Here is a 15,532-nt window from a genome sequence, read left to right as displayed (position 1 = left end):
AATGGAAAGGTAGAAAGGATGAAGAAGAAAGTGACTGCCGTGGAAACTGTTGTGGAAACATCTAATACATTCTCAGTGCTACCCGACGAATGTGAGTCGACTACCGGGAACGTCACGACGAAAGACATTAAGAAAGGTAAGAATATTGTTGTTGTTGGGGATAGCCAAGTTAGGTATATTGATAGGGCGTTCTGCTTGAAGGACAGGAGTAGGAGATAGAGAGTTTGCTTTCCTGGGGCTGGGATGGAGGATATTGTTAGCCGTCTGGATGACATCATGAGAGGTAATGGGAGCAATCCTATTATCTGTCTCAGTGCTGGAGGCAACGATGTTGGCAGACGTAGGAGTGAAGACCTGATTAGCAGGTATAGGTCAGCAATAGAAATAATTAGGAGTAAGGGTGGAAACCCTCTCATATGTGGTATTTTGCCAAGGAGAGGAGTTGGAAATGAATGGTTGTCCAGGGCAATTGGTGTCATTTGCTGGCTGGACAAATACTGTAAGGAAAATGCAGTAACATTCATTGACAACTGGGACCTCTTCTATGGCAGAAATGACATGTATGCCAGGGATGGGGTTCACTTATCTAGGTCTGGGGTGGTAGCACTGGCAACTGCAGTGGAGGGAGCAGTTAGGACTTTAAACTAGGAATAGTTAGTGGTATTGGTTTTGGCAGGAAAACAGTGAAGTCCCAGTGTAGTAATATTACGAGTTCTAGGGGAACTAGTAATAAAAACGAGGTACATATTGAAAAGCCAGGGACCTTGGGTGATAAGGACAGTAATAGGTTTAGTAGAAAAATAGAAATGAGCTGGAAGGGTAAAGAGAAAGGAGAGTCTTTCAATGTTTATTTTGCTAATTGCCGTAGTGCTAGGAATAAGATGGACGAGTTGAGATTAGTTGCTAGTGCAGGTAACATTGATGTATTTGCCTTAACTGAGACGTGGTTTAATTCAAAAAGTCGGGACATGCTTGCGGAATGTCATATTCAGGGTTTTAAATTGTTCCAAGTAGATAGAAGTATCGGGAAGGGGGGTGGGGTGGCATTGTATGTCCGAGATCGCTTGAACTGTTGCATAAAAACGGGTATTAAGTCTGAAGTAACACATACAAAGTCTGTTTGGATAGAATTTTCAGAGGGGCATGAAAAACTGATTTTAGGAGTGATATACCGTCCCCCAAACTTAGATAGGGACCAAGGGAGACTACTATGGGAGGAAACTGTTAAGGCCACAAGGCACGATAATGTAGTAATTCTAGGAGACTTTAACTTTAGTCATATTGATTGGAATTTCTTGACTGGGAATTTAGAATCATACGACTTCTTAGAAGTAGTTCAGGATTGTTTTTTGAAGCAGTTCGTGACAGAACCTACAAGGGGAAATAACCTGCTTGACTTAGTTATGGCAAACAATGAATCCCTTGTTAATAATTTAGAAATTTCAGAGGAACTGGGTGTTAGCGACCACAAATCAATTACATTTAGCATTGAATGGAAGTACGATAATAGCGATAACTCAGTAACAGTCCCAGATTTTCGCTTAGCAGATTACGATGGGCTTAGAGAACACTTATCATCTGTTGACTGGGGTAACGAAGAGAGCTATCAATATGACAGTTTTCTGAACACTATACATGCTGCTCAAAGAACGTTTATCCCATATAAAGAAATTAGATCAAATAGAAATGACCCAAAATGGATGAATAATAGGCTCAAATATCTACTAGGGCATAAGAAAGGAATTTATAGGCATATCAAAAGAGGTGAGGGTCATCTTATGAATCAGTATATTGACATTAAGAGGGACATTGAAAAGGGGATAAGAAAAGCTAAAAGGGACTATGAAATTAAAGTTGCTAGGGATTCTAAAACTAACGCAAAAAGTTTTTTCCAGGTCTATAGAACAAAAGTTAGAGATAAGATAGGTCCCCTTAAAAATAACTATGGGCACCTTACTGACAAAGAGAATGAAATGTGCTCGATTTTAAATAATTATTTTCTCTCAGTTTTTACACAGGAAGAAACTAACAATATTCCGGTAATTAATTTTTATAGTGGGCTAGAAGAAGATAAATTATGTAACATCACAGTCACTAGTGAGATGGTTGTGAAGCAGATAGACAGACTGAAGCAAAATAAGTCGCCGGGTCCTGATGAGGTTTTTTCAAGGGTTCTTAAGGAATGTAAAATGGAACTCTGTGAACCATTAACTTATATTTTTAATTTATCTCTTGAAACAGGTGTAGTGTCTGATATGTGGAAGATGGCTAATGTAATTCCTGTTTTTAAAACGGGACAAGTCGTTACCGTCAAATTACCGCCCAATAAGCCTGACCTCAATTGTAGGCAAATTACTAGAGCCAATTATAGATGAGATTATAAGAAGCCATCTCGATAAGCATAGCTTGATTCATGATACTCAGCATGGATTCACAAGAGGCCGGTCTTGTCCTACTAATTTATTACCTTTCTTCAGTAAAGCTTTTGAGGCTGTTGACCACGATAAAGAATTTGATATTATTTACTTAGATTTTAGTAAGGCTTTTGATAGAGTTCTGCACCATAGACTGTTAAAGAAAGTGGCAGCTCATGGCATTGGGGGAAAAGTGCTCTCGTGGATCGAGTCATGGCTCACTGACAGGAAGCAGAGAGTGTCCATAAATGGGGTTAAATCCGAGTGGGGATCTGTAACAAGTGGCGTTCCACAGGGATCAGTCTTGGGCCCGTTGTTGTTTATAATATATATCAATAACCTTGATGAGGGAATTACTAGTGATATGAGCAAATTCGCCAATGACACAAAGATAGGTAAGATAATTGATTCAAACGTAGATGTTATGGAACTTCAGGAGGATTTAAACAAACTCTATTCTTGGTCAGAAAAGTGGCAGATGCAGTTCAATGTAGATAAATGCAAGGTTCTAAAGCTTGGGAGTGCCCATAACCCTAGTACTTATAAGTTAAATGATGTAGAACTTAGCCATACAGATTGCGAAAAGGACTTGGGGGTTATGGTGAGCAGCAACCTTAAACCAAGACAGCAATGCCTAAGCGTACGTAATAAGGCAAATAGATTACTGGGATTTATATCAAGAAGTGTAAGCAACAGAAGTCCAGAGGTCATACTGCAGCTTTATACATCATTAGTAAGGCCTCACCTAGATTATGCAGCTCAGTTCTGGTCTCCATTTTACAACATTCGGCGTAGGATGACTAAATTAATACATAGCATTAGAAATCTTCCTTATGAAGAAAGATTGAAGACTCTTAAGTTATATTCACTTGTTAGGCGAAGAATGAGGGGAGACCTGATCGAAGTGTATATGTGGAAGATAGGTATTAATAAAGGGGATATTAATAAGGTCTTGAGGATGTCTCTCCAAGAGAGAACCCGCAGTAATGGATTTAAATTAGAAAAGTTTAGATTTAGAAAGGACACAGGAAAGTATTGGTTTGGGAATAGGGTAGTTGATGAGTGGAACAGTCTACCTAGTTGGGTTATTGAGGCTGGGACTTTGGGTAGTTTCAAATTTAGGTTGGATAAGTACATGAGTGGGAGGGGTTGGATTTGAGTGGGACTTTCACATCAGAGCTTATTTCTTGGGTGGCTTTGAAAATTGGGTTGGGCAAATGTTTTGTTAGTGGGATGAATTGTAAAGGACCTGCCTAGTATGGGCCAACAGGCCTCCTGCAGTGTTCCTCCTTTCTTATGTTCTTATGAAGTTGACCACTTACGGCAGATACAGAGGTATGAAGTTGACTACTTACGGCAGATACAGAGGTATGAAGTTGACCACTTACGGCAGATACAGAGGTATGAAGGTGACCACTTACGGCAGATACAGAGGTATGAAGGTGACCACTTACGGCAGATACAGAGGTATGAAGGTGACCACTTACGGCAGATACAGAGGTATGAAGGTGACCACTTATGGCAGATACAGAGGTATGAAGTTGACCACTTATGGCAGATACAGAGGTATGAAGGTGACCACTTACGGCAGATACAGAGGTATGAAGGTGACCACTTACGGCAGATACAGAGGTATGAAGGTGACCACTTACGGCAGATACAGAGGTATGAAGGTAACCACTTACGGCAGATACAGAGGTATGAAGGTGACCACTTACGGCATATACAAAGGTATGAAGGTGACCACTTACGGCAGATACAGAGGTATGAAGGTGACCACTTACGGCAGATACAGAGGTATGAAGGTGACTACTTACAGCAGATACAGAGGTATGAAGTTGACCACTTACGGCAGATACAGAGGTATGAAGTTGACCACTTACAGCAGATACAGAGGTATGAAGGTGACCACTTACGGCAGGTACAGAGGTATGAAGGTGACCACTTACGGCAGATACAGAGGTATGAAGCTGACCACTTACTGCAGATACAGAGGTATGAAGTTGACCACTTACGGCAGATACAGAGGTATGAAGGTGACCACTTACGGCAGATACAGAGGTATGAAGGTGACCACTTACGGCAGGTACAGAGGTATGAAGGTGACCACTTACGGCAGATACAGAGTTATGAAGTTGACCACTTACGGCAGATACAGAGGTATGAAGGTGACCACTTACGGCAGATACAGAGGTATGAAGGTGACCCCTTACGGCAGGTACAGAGGTATGAAGGTGACCACTTACGGCAGATACAGAGGTATGAAGGTGACCACTTACGGCAGGTACAGAGGTATGAAGGTGACCACTTACGGCAGATACAGAGGTATGAAGGTGACCACTTACGGCAGGTACAGAGGTATGAAGGTGACCACTTACGGCAGATACAGAGGTATGAAGTTGACCACTTACGGCAGATACAGAGGTATGAAGTTGACCACTTATGGCAGATACAGAGGTATGAAGGTGACCACTTACGGCAGATACAAAGGAATGAAGGTGACCACTTACGGCAGGTACAGAGGTATGAATGTGACCACTTACGGCAGATACAGAGGTATGAAGTAGACCACTTACGGCAGATACAGAGGTATGAAGGTGACCACTTACGGCAGATACAGAGGTATGAAGTTGACCACTTACGGCAGATACAGAGGTATGAAGTTGACCACTTATGGCAGATACAGAGGTATGAAGGTGACCACTTACGGCAGATACAGAGGTATGAAGGTGACCACTTACGGCAGATACAGAGGTATGAAGTTGACCACTTATGGCAGATACAGAGGTATGAAGGTGACCACTTACGGCAGATACAGAGGTATGAAGGTGACCACTTACGGCAGATACAGAGGTATGAAGGTGACCACTTACGGCAGATACAGAGGTATGAAGGTGACCACTTACGGCAGATACAGAGGTATGAAGGTGACCACTTACGGCAGGTACAGAGGTATGAAGGTGACCACTTACGGCAGATACAGAGGTATGAAGTTGACCACTTACGGCAGATACAGAGGTATGAAGTTGACCACTTATTGCAGATACAGAGGTATGAAGGTGACCACTTACGGCAGATACAAAGGTATGAAGGTGACCACTTACGGCAGGTACAGAGGTATGAATGTGACCACTTACGGCAGATACAGAGGTATGAAGTTGACCACTTACGGCAGATACAGAGGTATGAAGTTGACCACTTACGGCAGATACAGAGGTATGAAGTTGACCACTTATGGCAGATACAGAGGTATGAAGGTGACCACTTACGGCAGATACAAAGGTATGAAGGTGACCACTTACGGCAGGTACAGAGGTATGAATGTGACCACTTACGGCAGATACAGAGGTATGAAGTTGACCACTTACGGCAGATACAGAGGTATGAAGTTGACCACTTATGGCAGATACAGAGGTATGAAGGTGACCACTTACGGCAGATACAGAGGTATGAAGGTGACCACTTACGGCAGATACAGAGGTATGAAGTTGACCACTTATGGCAGATACAGAGGTATGAAGGTGACCACTTACGGCAGATACAGAGGTATGAAGGTGACCACTTACGGCAGATACAGAGGTATGAAGGTGACCACTTACGGCAGATACAGAGATATGAAGGTGACATCTTACGGCAGATACAGAGGTATGAAGGCGACCACTTACGGCAGATACAGAGGTATGAAGGTGACCACTTACGGCAGATACAGAGGTATGAAGGTGACCACTTACGGCAGATACAGAGGTATGAAGGTGACCACTTACGGCAGATACAGAGGTATGAAGGTGACCACTTACGGCAGATACAGAGGTATGAAGTTGACCACTTACGGCAGATACAGAGGTATGAAGTTGACCACTTACGGCAGATACAGAGGTATGAAGGTGACCACTTACGGCAGATACAGAGATATGAAGGTGACCACTTACGGCAGATACAGAGGTATGAAGTTGACCACTTACAGCAGATACAGAGGTATGAAGGTGACCACTTACGGGAGATACAGAGGTATGAAGGTGACCACTTACGGCAGATACAGAGGTATGAAGTTGACCACTTATGGCAGATACAGAGGTTTGAAGTTGACCACTTATGGCAAATACAGAGGTATGAAGTTGACCACTTATGGCAGATACAGAGGTATGAAGGTGACCACTTACGGCAGATACAGAGGTATGAAGTTGACCACTTATGGCAGATACAGAGGTATGAAGTTGACCACTTATGGCAGATACAGAGGTATGAAGGTGACCACTTATGGCAGATACAGAGGTATGAAGGTGACCACTTACGGCAGATACAGAGGTATGAAGGTGACCACTTATGGCAAATACAGAGGTATGAAGGTGACCACTTACGGCAGATACAGAGGTATGAAGGTGACCACTTACGGCAGATACAGAGGTATGAAGGTGACCACTTACGGCAGATAAAGAGGTATGAAGGTGACCACTTACGGCAGATACAGAGGTATGAAGGTGACCACTTACGGCAGATACAGAGGTATGAAGGTGACCACTTACGGCAGATACAGAGGTATGAAGTTGACCACTTATGGCAGATACAGAGGTATGAAGTTGACCACTTACGGCAGATACAGAGGTATGAAGTTGACCACTTACGGCAGATACAGAAGTATGAAGTTGACCACATACGGCAGATACAGAGGTATGAAGGTGACCACTTACGGCAGATACAGAGGTATGAAGGTGACCACTTACGGCAGGTACAGAGGTATGAAGGTGACTACTTACGGCAGATACACAGGTATGAAGGTGACCACTTACGGCAGGTACAGAGGTATGAAGGTGACCACTTACGGCAGATACAGAGGTATGAAGGTGACCACTTACGGCAGGTACAGAGGTATGAAGGTGACCACTTACGGCAGATACAGAGGTATGAAGGTGACGACTTACGGCAGGTACAGAGGTATGAAGGTGACCACTTACGGCAGTTACAGAGGTATGAAGGTGACCACTTACGGCAGGTACAGAGGTATAAAGGTGACCACTTACGGCAGATACAGAGGTATGAAGGTGACCACTTACGGCAGATACAGAGGTATGAAGGTGACCACTTACGGCAGGTGCAGAGGTATGAAGGTGACCACTTACGGCAGGTACAGAGGTATGAAGGTGACCACTTACGGCAGATACAGAGGTATGAATGTGACCACTTACGGCAGGTACAGAGGTATGAAGGTGACCACTTACGGCAGATACAGAGGTATGAAGGTGACCACTTACGGCAGATACAGAGGTATGAAGGTGACCACTTACGGCAGATACTGAGGTATGAAGGTGACCACTTACGGCAGATACAGAGGTATGAAGGTGACCACTTACGGCAGATACAGAGGTATGAAGGTGACCACTTACGGCAGATACAGAGGTATGAAGTTGACCACTTACGGCAGATACAGAGGTATGAAGGTGACCACTTTCGGCAGATACAGAGGTATGAAGGTGACCACTTACGGCAGGTACAGAGGTATGAAGGTGACCACTTACGGCAGATACAGAGGTATGAAGGTGACCACTTACCGCAGATACAGAGGTATGAAGGTGACCACTTACGGCAGATACAGAGGTATGAAGGTGACCACTTATGGCAGATACAGAGGTATGAAGGTGACCACTTACGGCAGATACAGAGGTATGAAGGTGACCACTTACGGCAGATACAGAGGTATGAAGTTGACCACTTACGGCAGATACAGAGATATGAAGGTGACCACTTACGGCAGATACAGAGGTTTGAAGGTGTCCACTTACGGCAGGTACAGAGGTATGAAGGTGACTACTTACGGCAGATACACAGGTATGAAGGTGACCACTTACGGCATGTACAGAGGTATGAAGGTGACCACTTACGGCAGATACAGAGGTATGAGGGTGACCACTTACGGCAGGTACAGAGGTATGAAGGTGACCACTTACGGCAGATACAGAGGTATGAGGGTGACCACTTACGGCAGGTACAGAGGTATGAAGGTGACCACTTACGGCAGATACAGAGGTATGAAGGTGACCACTTACGGCAGGTACAGAGGTATGAAGGTGACCATTTACGGCAGATACAGAGGTATGAAGGTGACCACTTACGGCAGATACAGAGGTATGAAGGTGACCACTTACGGCAGGTGCAGAGGTATGAAGGTGACCACTTACGGCAGGTACAGAGGTATGAAGGTGACCACTTACGGCAGATACAGAGGTATGAAGGTGACCACTTACGGCAGGTACAGAGGTATGAAGGTGACCACTTATGGCAGATACAGAGGTATGAAGGTGACCACTTATGGCAGATACAGAGGTATGAAGGTGACCACTTATGGCAGATACAGAGGTATGAAGGTGACCACTTACGGCAGATACAGAGGTATGAAGGTGACCACTTATGGCAGATACAGAGGTATGAAGGTGACCACTTACGGCAGATACAGAGGTATGAAGGTGACCACTTATGGCAGATACAGAGGTATGAAGGTGACCACTTACGGCAGATACAGAGGTATGAAGGTGACCACTTATGGCAGATACAGAGGTATGAAGGTGACCACTTATGGCAGATACAGAGGTATGAAGGTGACCACTTACGGCAGATACAGAGGTATGAAGGTGACCACTTATGGCAGATACAGAGGTATGAAGGTGACCACTTATGGCAGATACAGAGGTATGAAGGTGACCACTTACGGCAGATACAGAGGTATGAAGGTGACCACTTATGGCAGATACAGGGGTATGAAGGTGACCACTTACGGCAGATACAGAGGTATGAAGGTGACCAGTTACGGCAGATACAGAGGTATGAAGGTGACCACTTATGGCAGATACAGAGGTATGAAGGTGACCACTTATGGCAGATACAGAGGTATGAAGGTGACCACTTATGGCAGATACAGAGGTATGAAGGTGACCACTTACGGCAGATACAGAGGTATGAAGGTGACCACTTATGGCAGATACAGAGGTATGAAGGTGACCACTTACGGCAGATACAGAGGTATGAAGGTGACCATTTATGGCAGATACAGAGGTATGAAGGTGACCACTTACGGCAGATACAGAGGTATGAAGGTGACCACTTATGGCAGGCAGATACAGAGGTATGAAGGTGACCACTTATGGCAGATACAGAGGTATGAAGGTGACCACTTATGGCAGATACAGAGGTATGAAGGTGACCACTTACGGCAGATACAGAGGTATGAAGGTGACCACTTATGGCAGATACAGAGGTATGAAGGTATGAAGGTGACCACTTACGGCAGATACAGAGGTATGAAGGTGACCACTTACGGCAGATACAGATGAAGTGACCACTGAGATACAGAGGTATGAAGGTGACCAGTTACGGCAGATACAGAGGTATGAAGCACTTATGAGATACAGAGGTATGAAGGTGACCACTTATGGCAGATACAGAGGTATGAAGGTGACCACTTATGGCAGATACAGAGGTATGAAGGTGACCACTTACGGCAGATACAGAGGTATGAAGGTGACCACTTATGGCAGATACAGAGGTATGAAGGTGACCACTTACGGCAGATACAGGCAGATACAGAGGTATGAAGGTGACCACTTACGGCAGATACAGAGGTATGAAGGTGACCACTTATGGCAGATACAGAGGTATGAAGGTGACCACTTACGATACAGAGGTATGAAGGTGACAGATACAGAGGTATGAAGGTGACCACTTACGGCAGATACAGAGGTATGAAGGTGACCACTTATGGCAGATACAGAGGTATGAAGGTGACGGCAGATACAGAGGTATGAAGGTGACCACTTACGTATGAAGGTGACCACTTATGGCAGATACAGAGGTATGAAGGTGACCACTTACGGCAGATACAGAGGTATGAAGGTGGCCACTTACGGCAGATACAGAGGTATGAAGGTGACCAGTTACGGCAGATACAGAGGTATGAAGGTGACCACTTACGACAGATACAGAGGTATGAAGGTGACCACTTACGGCAGATACAGAGGTATGAAGGTGACCACTTACGGCAGATACAGAGGTATGAAGGTGACCACTGCGGTTCACTCAGTAATAATATATTTACTTCTACTTTTTCTTTTATTTTTTAATATTTTATTTTTTTCAAGTAACTTTTATGATCTGTGAGACCAATATGAGGCATATTGTATATATATATATATATATTGTATATATATTGTATATATATATATTTATTTTTTTTTTATTATCACACTGGCCGATTCCCACCAAGGCAGGGTGGCCCGAAAAAGAAAAACTTTCACCATCATTCACTCCATCACTGTCTTGCCAGAAGGGTGCTTTACACTACAGTTTTTAAACTGCAACATTAACACCCCTCCTTCAGAGTGCAGGCACTGTACTTCCCATCTCCAGGACTCAAGTCCGGCCTGCCGGTTTCCCTGAACCCCTTCATAAATGTTACTTTGCTCACACTCCAACAGCACATCAAGTATTAAAAACCATTTGTCTCCATTCACTCCTATGAAACACGCTCACGCATGCCTGCTGGAAGTCCAAGCCCCTCGCACACAAAACCTCCTTTACCCCCTCCCTCCAACCTTTCCTAGGCCGACCCCTACCCCGCCTTCCTTCCACTACAGACTGATACACTCTTGAAGTTATTCTGTTTCGCTCCATTCTCTGCACATGTCCGAACCACCTCAACAACCCCTCCTCAGCCCTCTGGACAACAGTTTTGGTAATCCCGCACCTCCTCCAAACTTCCAAACTACGAATTCTCTGCATTATATTCACACCACACATTGCCCTCAGACATGACATCTCCACTGCCTCCAGCCTTCTCCTCGCTGCAACATTCATCACCCATGCTTCACACCCATATAAGAGCATTGGTAAAACTATACTCTCATACATTCCCCTCTTTGCCTCCAAGGACAAAGTTCTTTGTCTCCACAGACTCCTAAGTGCACCACTCACTCTTTTTCCCTCATCAATTCTATGATTCACCTCATCTTTCATAGACCCATCCGCTGACACGTCCACTCCCAAATATCTGAATACATTCACCTCCTCCATACTCTCTCCCTCCAATCTGATATTCAATCTTTCATCACCTAATCTTTTTGTTATCCTCATAACCTTACTCTTTCCTGTATTCACCTTTAATTTTCTTCTTTTGCACACCCTACCAAATTCATCCACCAATCTCTGCAACTTCTCTTCAGAATCTCCCAAGAGCACAGTGTCATCAGCAAAGAGCAGCTGTGACAACTCCCACTTTGTGTGTGATTCTTTATCTTTTAACTCCACGCCTCTTGTCAAGACCCTCGCATTTACTTCTCTTACAACCCCATCTATAAATATATTAAACAACCACGGTGACATCACACATCCTTGTCTAAGGCCTGCTTTTACTGGGAAATAATTTCCCTCTTTCCTACATACTCTAACTTGAGCCTCACTATCCTCGTAAAAACTCTTCACTGCTTTCAGTAACCTACCTCCTACACCATACACTTGCAACATCTGCCACATTGCCCCCCTATCCACCCTGTCATACGCCTTTTCCAAATCCATAAATGCCACAAATACCTCTTTAACCTTATCTAAATACTGTTCACTTATATGTTTCACTGTAAACACCTGGTCCACACACCCCCTACCTTTCCTAAAGCCTCCTTGTTCACCTGCTATCCTATTCTCCGTCTTACTCTTAATTCTTTCAATAATAATTCTACCATACACTTTACCAGGTATACTCAGCAGACTTATCCCCCTATAATTTTTGCACTCTCTTTTATCCCCTTTGCCTTTATACAAAGGAACTATGCATGCTCTCTGCCAATCCCTAGGTACCTTACCCTCTTCCATACATTTATTAAATAATTGCACCAACCACTCCAAAACTATATCCCCACCTGCTTTTAACATTTCTATCTTTATCCCATCAATCCCGGCTGCCTTACCCCCTTTCATTTTACCTACTGCCTCACGAACTTCCCCCACACTCACAACAGGCTCTTCCTCACTCCTACAAGATGTTATTCCTCCTTGTCCTATACACGAAATCACAGCTTCCCTGTCTTCATCAACATTTAACAATTCCTCAAAATATTCCCTCCATCTTCCCAATACCTCTAACTCTCCATTTAATAACTCTCCTCTCCTATTTTTAACTGACAAATCCATTTGTTCTCTAGGCTTTCTTAACTTGTTAATCTCACTCCAAAACTTCTTCTTATTTTCAACAAAATTTGTTGATAACATCTCACCCACTCTCTCATTTGCTCTCTTTTTACATTGCTTCACCACTCTCTTAACCTCTCTCTTTTTCTCCATATACTCTTCCCTCCTTGCATCACTTCTACTTTGTAAAAACTTCTCATATGCTAACTTTTTCTCCCTTACTACTCTCTTTACATCATCATTCCACCAATCGCTCCTCTTCCCTCCCGCACCCACTTTCCTGTAACCACAAACTTCTGCTGAACACTCTAACACTACATTTTTAAACCTACCCCATACCTCTTCGACCCCATTGCCTATGCTCTCATTAGCCCATCTATCCTCCAATAGCTGTTTATATCTTACCCTAACTGCCTCCTCTTTTAGTTTATAAACCTTCACCTCTCTCTTCCCTGATGCTTCTGTTCTCCTTGTATCCCATCTACCTTTTACTCTCAGTGTAGCTACAACTAGAAAGTGATCTGATATATCTGTGGCCCCTCTATAAACATGTACATCCTGAAGTCTACTCAACAGTCTTTTATCTACTAATACATAATCCAACAAACTACTGTCATTTCGCCCTACATCATACCTTGTATACTTATTTATCCTCTTTTTCTTAAAATATGTATTACCTATAACTAAACCCCTTTCTATACAAAGTTCAATCAAAGGGCTCCCATTATCATTTACACCTGGCACCCCAAACTTACCTACCACACCCTCTCTAAAAGTTTCTCCTACTTTAGCATTCAGGTCCCCTACCACAATTACTCTCTCACTTGGTTCAAAGGCTCCTATACATTCACTTAACATCTCCCAAAATTTCTCTCTCTCCTCTGCATTCCTCTCTTCTCCAGGTGCATACACGCTTATTATGACCCACTTCTCGCATCCAACCTTTACTTTAATCCACATAATTCTTGAATTTACACATTCATATTCTCTTTTCTCCTTCCATAACTGATCATTTAACATTACTGCTACCCCTTCCTTTGCTCTAACTCTCTCAGATACTCCAGATTTAATCCCATTTATTTCCCCCCACTGAAACTCTCCTACCCCCTTCAGCTTTGTTTCGCTTAGGGCCAGGACATCCAACTTCTTTTCATTCATAACATCAGCAATCATCTGTTTCTTGTCATCCGCACTACATCCACGCACATTTAAGCATCCCAGTTTTATAAAGTTTTTCTTCTTCTCTTTTTTAGTAAGTGTCTACAGGAGAAGGGGTTACTAGCCCATTGCTCCCGGCATTTTAGTCGCCTCATACGACACGCATGGCTTACGGAGGAAAGATTCTTTTCCACTTCCCCATGGACAATAGAAGAAATACAGAAGAACAAGAGCTATTTAGAAAAAGGAGAAAAACCTAGATGTATGTATATATATATGCATGTGCGTGTCTGTCAAGTGTGACCAAAGTGTAAGTAGGAGTAGCAAGATATCCCTGTTATCTAGCGTGTTTATGAGACAGAAAAAGAAACCAGCAATCCTACCATCATGCAAAACAGTTACAGGTTTCTGTTTCACAGTCATCTGGCAGGACGGTAGTACTTCCCTGGGTGGTTGCTGTCTACCAACCTACTACCTAATATATATATTGTATATATATATATATTGTATATATATTGTATATATATATTCACTTGGTGTATGCTACACAATAACCACACAAACACTGACAGGTGAACATTTTCACCTACCTTAGTCATATACTATTGTCTAGAAATATATACCTAATATTTCTAGGTCCCAGCAATGTTTTAGATATGCGGGAGTATGCAATAATAATAATTAATAATAATAATAACAATAATAATAATAATAATTAATAATAATTTTACTTGAAGCATGGTGTTAGACGAATGTCACCACTGCTGACAGTGGTGACATGCTCTGCCTTAGCTCTATTTGTTTTCACTGTTACACGTAAGCATGTCTATCTGTATATCTCTGTCTCTGCTTATCTGTCTTTCTGTCTGCTTTCTCTCTCTCTCTCTCTCTCGCTGTCTCAGAGAGATCCACTCGTGAACCAACAGGTATTACACACGACGCACACATTACTTGCCAATTATGCTTATTATGCATTCTATCTACAGGCACAGTATAACACTGGATTTTTTGGGTTATCCTAGGTAATTTACACTATGTATGAAAACTGTACTTATGTGTACCTATGCCTGCAACTCGTGTAATACATGTTCGGCTGGCTAACTCTATTTCTGTCTCTGTCCCTGACTTGACTTAACCCTTAAATGGTCCAAACGTATATATACGTTCACGTGCGTAGCGCCCCAAACATATATATATGTTTTCTTTGTCATTCATTCAACACTGCGACGATAAGCCTGAGTCACCTAGACATGAGAGAATGCATGTGGGAGGTGGGGTTGGGGGGTTGGTGGGGGGTGGATGGGGGGGATTGGTGGGGGGTGGAGGTGGGGGTTGGTGGGGGGTGGGGGTTGGTTACGGGCGCCTGGCAAACCTACGGATAGCGTTCCGATACCTCAATAAGGAGTCGTTCAAGACACTGTATACCATTTACGTCAGGCCCATACTGGAGTATGCAGCACCAGTTTGGAATCCACACCTAGTCAAGCACGTCAAGAAATTAGAGAAAGTGCAAAGGTTTGCAACAAGACTAGTCCCAGAGCTACGGGGATTGTCCTACGAAGAAAGGTTCAGGGAAATCGGCCTGATGACACTGGAGGACAGGAGGGTCAGGGGAGACATTATAACGACATATAAAATACTGCGCGGAATAGACAAGGTGGACAAAGACGGGATGTTCCAGGGAAGGGACACAGACACAAGAGGTCACAATTGGAAGTTGAAGACTCAGATGAATCAAAGGGATGTTAGGAAGTATTTCTTCAGTCATAGAGTAGTCAGGCCGTGGAATAGCC

Source organism: Cherax quadricarinatus, unplaced genomic scaffold (assembly GCF_038502225.1).
Source record: "Cherax quadricarinatus isolate ZL_2023a unplaced genomic scaffold, ASM3850222v1 Contig229, whole genome shotgun sequence".
Classification (NCBI taxonomy): domain Eukaryota; kingdom Metazoa; phylum Arthropoda; class Malacostraca; order Decapoda; family Parastacidae; genus Cherax; species Cherax quadricarinatus.
This window is presented reverse-complemented; position numbering follows the sequence as displayed.